Source organism: Haemaphysalis longicornis, unplaced genomic scaffold (assembly GCF_048455015.1).
Source record: "Haemaphysalis longicornis isolate Haplotype H1 unplaced genomic scaffold, Haemaphysalis longicornis Haplotype H1 scaffold_17, whole genome shotgun sequence".
In the NCBI taxonomy this organism is placed as follows: Eukaryota; Metazoa; Arthropoda; class Arachnida; order Ixodida; family Ixodidae; genus Haemaphysalis; species Haemaphysalis longicornis.
The window spans coordinates 4,251,600-4,257,599 of record NW_027526276.1 but is presented as its reverse complement, the minus strand read 5'-3'; positions in this window follow the sequence as shown (position 1 = coordinate 4,257,599).

Below are 6,000 nucleotides of genomic sequence, written 5' to 3'. Positions count from 1 at the left end.
TTTCATAACACCAATGAGTTTTCAACAGTGCAATATCCGTGATGGTCTCAATTTCTCAATGCAAGCATTTCCTCCCACCATAGACCTTGCATCGGAAGATGATCCCTCACGGCCTCACTGCGAGCTTTGGACGGACCTTTGGTCTCACGGAAAAACCCCCAAGCGAACAACAGAATTAAGGACGTGTGAAATGTACTTCAATTGCACCTGCAGGACTTCTTCCGTTTATGAAGTACGCCAGTATAACCTATGTAGTTGGTGGGACTTTGACTATGAAGATTATGAAGACACAAACATAACAACGGCTAATAATACGGGGACTGTCCGTGAGTGTGAGCAGGACAAATAAATTGCCCGTGCCAAGGAATGGTAGTGTGTTTATTCATTTTTGGATCAAGTGTTAGATAATTTAGGTCAGAATTATAGAAATGTAACGGTAATACTCGGACGTTGACAGAAACATCACTTCATATGAGTGTAGTGGCCATTTTAACCTACCCTGCATGAATAAATGTCAAAAAATGAAACAGAAGGTCGATAGTCCTTGCCCACACTTCTCACGTCACTGCACCTGCTCTACCTTTCCCCACCCTTCAATGTACTCTTCCCCTAGCTCTGTCAGTCCGCCCATCATAAACATACCACAAGTTTCTCTTCAGCGCGTTCTCCGTTGATGTGTTTCGCCAAAGTAATGTTTATAACACATTTTTTCCTTGCGTTGTCGCAAAAATCACCACCATCTTTTTTATCATAAGCAAACAGCCAGTATAATTTCTGTATTAACGTTTCCCTAAAATATCAGTAATGATCTTGGTTGACTGAACAATGCGGACATAATGAACTATGATATCAGATTTTTGATAGTTTGGAATACTTTTTCTTACATAGTCCTACGTTCGAATTTTCAGTTAACTTCTGATCGGGTGGTTGAATAGGGTCGCAGTAGTTGTCGTTCTGGTGAAAAGAAAGAGGGGAAGAGCCATGACGCATTATTTAGGTGATCAGGGAGCTAACCTGCATCAGCCTAGTGCGGCGGAGGGAACGTAGAGAGAAACCAGACAACGGCGGCAAGCGTAAAAGAGATAGAGCAAGAAAGAATGTAAAAAAATAGAAAAAAATTGGCGCAGCTAGCACTATTGCTGCAACGTTAGAGAAAAAGCAAGTGCGGAGTACCTCTCCCCTTCGTCGAAGACCCGGCTGCTGCAGCGCACATAGATTTCGGAACTTTCCGTTGAAAGTTGATCATGATTTTTTTATTATTTGTAGTGTTAACGGGCTGACGCAACGCAAGCGATGAGGAGCGCCGTATCGGAGAGCTCCAGATTAATTTTGAACATTTGGGTATCACCAACTCGCGCCACGGGAGTTGTTGCTTTCGCATCTCTCAGAAAATCGGTCGCAGCGACGCGGAATCTAACCCACGTCCTCGTGCACAGTAGCACAACGCCTTAAGGACCTTCATTTGAAGCGCAACTCGCGCAAGGTAGTGTTATGAAGACGGTTCAATTTACGAAATAGTGGGGAGACCGAGGTTGCACAGATAGAGTGCAAGCTTTGGCTTTGCCAGAATATATGGAGCGAATATGCGACGAAAAGTCGACGAGCACGCCCGGCGGCGTCCGCCCGACGTGCGGCCGCGGAAAAAAACGTCGTCTGCCACCGATATGCCGAGGGCAGATAAGTACGCCCGGCGTAGACGGCACCGGAAGCGGCAAACAGCGTACCAAAACAAGCCAATCAGGAGGTCTCGCCGCTCGCCCCCATTTCCGCCTGCTCCGCTTGTCGGCGTCGTCTGCTGGGCGTGATGTTCGCCGGTGCACACACTCGACGTGCACACAATGAAGTGGCGGCGACCTGTGCAGCTGGGAATAAGCGGCTGTACATAAGCCGCTTTCGGCTACTTCACGGCCACCCAAACACCCACCGCCCGGATTCCTACCTAATGACCGTAGTCATTCAGCGGAGGTAGTGACAAAAGCTACCCGCATAGCTGGAGCCATAGAGTTTCTGAAAGGTAGTGAGAAACTCTATGGCTAAAGCAGTAACTCTATGGCTAAAGCAGACGATGAAGTGCAGACCATTTTTGCCCAGTGTAGCCAGACCACATTCAGATCGCCACTTTCTTGTAACTGCGGCAGCACACGCAAATCGGCAACACAAGATTAAAAACTCTTTTAAACAATAATTTTAGGCTTTTTTGGAGTGTTTCATAATTTTACAAACAGTTGTAGTGGCATCGCGAGCTTTTTTGCTTGGGATGCGCTTCATTTGGTTGCATTTGCCTCATCTATCAACACTGACTGCGACCCAGCGGTGAGGCCATAGTAGAGTGTGCTAGAAGTTAGAGTGGCCCATGGGAGTCATATAGTTTCATACTACTCTATGATGGGAGTAGCCCGAGCGGCGGCCTCTAGTATGAAACTCTATGGCCTCTCCCATTGCTCCGCCGGGTCGACTTTCGCGCAGAAAATAAAACCGGTATAGCGGCGGCGCTGCTGTCGCCGACAACTGAACAGCGGACGCTCCCCGCCACCTGCGCGCGGCAAGATTTGCTTTGCTCGCTGCGGTGTTTTGCGCTTGCTCAGCTGATTTAGTTTGGATTATGAGGTTTAACGCGCCGGTGCTACACAGGCGATGAGGCAAGCGGTAGTGGAGGGCCCCGGATTAATTTGACCATTTGGGTATTTTTAGCTTGCGCCGAAATGTCGAAGACACGAGCGTTTTTCGCTTTTATCCTCCATCACAAGAGCGGCTGCCGTGGCCGGGAATCAAACCCGCACCTTTGGTCAGCTGAATCTACTTTGGTGATTTAGAAAGTAGACGCAGACCGTTATGACTCCGCTTGATCAAACTTTAAACTAGTACGACCCAACATTTATCTAACCCCCCTCCCCCCCCCCCCCCCCCCAAATACTTTCTCATGTTTTGATGCGTATTCTGAAAACGTTGTTGATCTACAGTAACCTCTCGTTAACTCAAAGTCGTAAAATTAGCTGAAAATTTCGAGATAAGCGCGGAGTTTCGAGTTAAGTCAAATGCAGGAAATTTGGGGCTAGGTCCCTGAAATAGCACCTAGTGCTTCTAACAAAAGCACTATTGCACAGGGGAGATTTCGTTATAAAGGCAAAATAATTAAAAAAAACTTGCAGGAAAAAAAACTTTTATCACTGCAGAAGAAAGAACTGTGTTGTGCTCGGCTGTGTCGTGTTCGCATCTGCGTACCCGAAAAGCCTACTCGAGCTTCTCAGCGGCATGAATTGGGGGTCGCCACCGCTGCATTCTACCTTGCTGCGAAGCAGACGCAGCATCTATGTTGTATCGGCCGTTGTTGTATGTCGTATCTGCCGTCGTAGTCACTTCTGGGGGCTCCTCCTACTAAGCATGATCAGCTGCGTCGTCCACAGCTACCTCAATGATGTACGCGCCAGACAGCATTCCGGTAACAGGGACGCGCAGTCCGCGTAATTAAATATCCTCTGTGGGGCGGCTTACCTGTAATAAACGGGAAAAGAGGAGGGGGGGGGGGTGCGGCGGAGGGCGCATACTTTAGTGGGTTGAATTTCAGAGAGATAAATTGCGCCGCTTTTAGCCAATTTCTTTTAGGGCAATATTCCGGAACACTTTCATGCTATGACTACATAAACTATTTTTATAACAGTTGCTTGACCAATTTTGCTGTATATAAAACCGGCGTGAATGCCTTTACGAAGCGTTTTGGTTCTCAACAAAACACTCAGGAGCATTTAATATAACTCCTTCACAAAAAAAAGTATGCCCATTTTTTGCCCATTTTTCTTGCAAAGACATTTCTACTCGATCAACTTTTCTGATGATCTTGGGCAGGGCTGATCCTAAGAAGGAGCGAACAGGTACTTTCATTTTCAATCTATTTTAATGTTGTTTTCATGAGTATAGGTCCACACCACGTAATAGTCCAAAAGAACTTAATTTACTTCTAATGTCATACTACGTTCAAAAAATTCTAGACGCGTTGCGAATGACGCCCTGCTTCAGGTGGCTGCAGTTGTATACCTCTGTGATCACGCAAGCAAACGCGTAAAATTAGAGTTACATAATTTGTTTCAAACCAATAACATAGCAATGGTAGCATGCATACAGGAAACCTTGCATACTGCAACGAATAGGGCAATAAATATTTTATTGGTCAAGGTTGAATCCGTAGGGTTCTCAACCCGTCGGAGGCAAACTTGCGCCTCTGGAAGTTTATTTATTTATTTATTTATTTATTTATTTATCTATTTATTTATTTTTATTCATTTATTTATTCATTGTTTTATTTATGTATTATTTATTTATTTATTTATTTATATTCATTTATTTATTCATTGTTTTATTTATTTATTTATTTGATGCCTGCTTGCCTTTGCATGCATTACAGAAGGGAGATACATAACACTAAGCATTAAATATGAGACAAAAAAACAAAATATTTCTACAAAGCGCGCTGAAAATCGTCAATATAAACAGTTAATGCAATCATAGGTGGAAGATAATTACACTGCAGTATTGATGTAAAATAAAATGAATCGCGCAAGGCGCCACTTTTAAAGGAAAGTTAATAATTTGCTTTAAGCTAGCGGTCCCACTTTGCGAAATGTAGAATGGCGCTTGGACATACTTCTCCCCTTCTACTTCAGTTTTCGAATGATAGATATTACGAAAAAAGTTCAACCTGTGGTTTCGTCTGTGATCTTTCATGTCCTGCCATTTCAGTTTACTTTTAATTTCTCTAATGCTAAGTTGAGCGTGACAATTACCTAATACGAATCGCACTGACATATTCTGTATGTTTTCGAGCGTATCAACCAGCTCTTTGGTGTAGGGATCCACGAAAACACATGCGTACTCCAAGATTGAGCGCACATAAGTGAAATACGGTTTTTATTTTCAGTTAGATGGAGGTTCACTGAAATTTCGTCTCAGAAAGACAAAAGCATATGCAGCCGTAACGTTTATGGTGTGAACCTGCCTATTTAACCTCTAACCACTCCCTAAATAAACTCCTAGGTATTTATATTCCTCGGCCGTTGTCACAGCAGCATAATTTACGGTACACGTATTCAATTGGAATGAAGGTTTTCTTGTAAAGGTGCCACGTTAACACACTGTTTAACATCCAAAAACTTTTCTGAATCAGCACACCAGGATGTTATTAAATTCGAATAAAGCTGCAGGTATACGGAATCACGTCCATTCGCTATAGTCCGGTAAACTACACAGTACTTTTTAACAAAGTTATAGGGCCAATAGTAATAATAATGCAAAAACCAATTCATTCAGTTCATAGGACGAAATGTACTACGCAGAAGGGGATATGGAACACCATCATTTCCTTTTTTGCAGTCCAAGAATATACAGTCAACCACTGTAAGCTTATAAGAACCAAATCGTGCGTGAACTCAACAATCTGCGTTGAGCAAGAAAATCCTGACAAAATCCGTGCTTTCTAGGATGCTGGCGATTATGTTTAACCAAATGAGTCATATCCCAAGAGTAGCTAAGCTCACCTTCAAACATCGGAACTAAATTAACAGCTAGGCTTCGTCAGCTACAAGGCTCTGTTATTATCGCAAATTTAAAATAGTTTTTTTTTTCTAAATAGGCAGTCGTAAAATCCCATGAAATAACAGTGCAGGGCATGAAGTTGACCCTACCAATGCGCGAGCGAGTCTCTTCTACGATTATCACCAACATAGTGCAACGTTGCTTGTCGCAGTTTAATTGTACGCAGAATAACTTGCGCTTTTGCTCGCACTTGCCTTTCTTTGGTGGGGAGTCCTTAACATGGTGGCGTTTTAGATCCTGCGTGGTGGCCGCTTGCTCGACGCCCTTGAAGGCCAGTTATTGTGGTGAACCATCTTCATCTCGGATCGGACATCTCTGCCGGGTCGATGTCTCCATGCTCTCCATTTCTTGAGGGGGCGAATATCCTCGAGCTGATGCGTCGACGAAGCCGGCGGCAGAGGCGTCGTAGCGGCG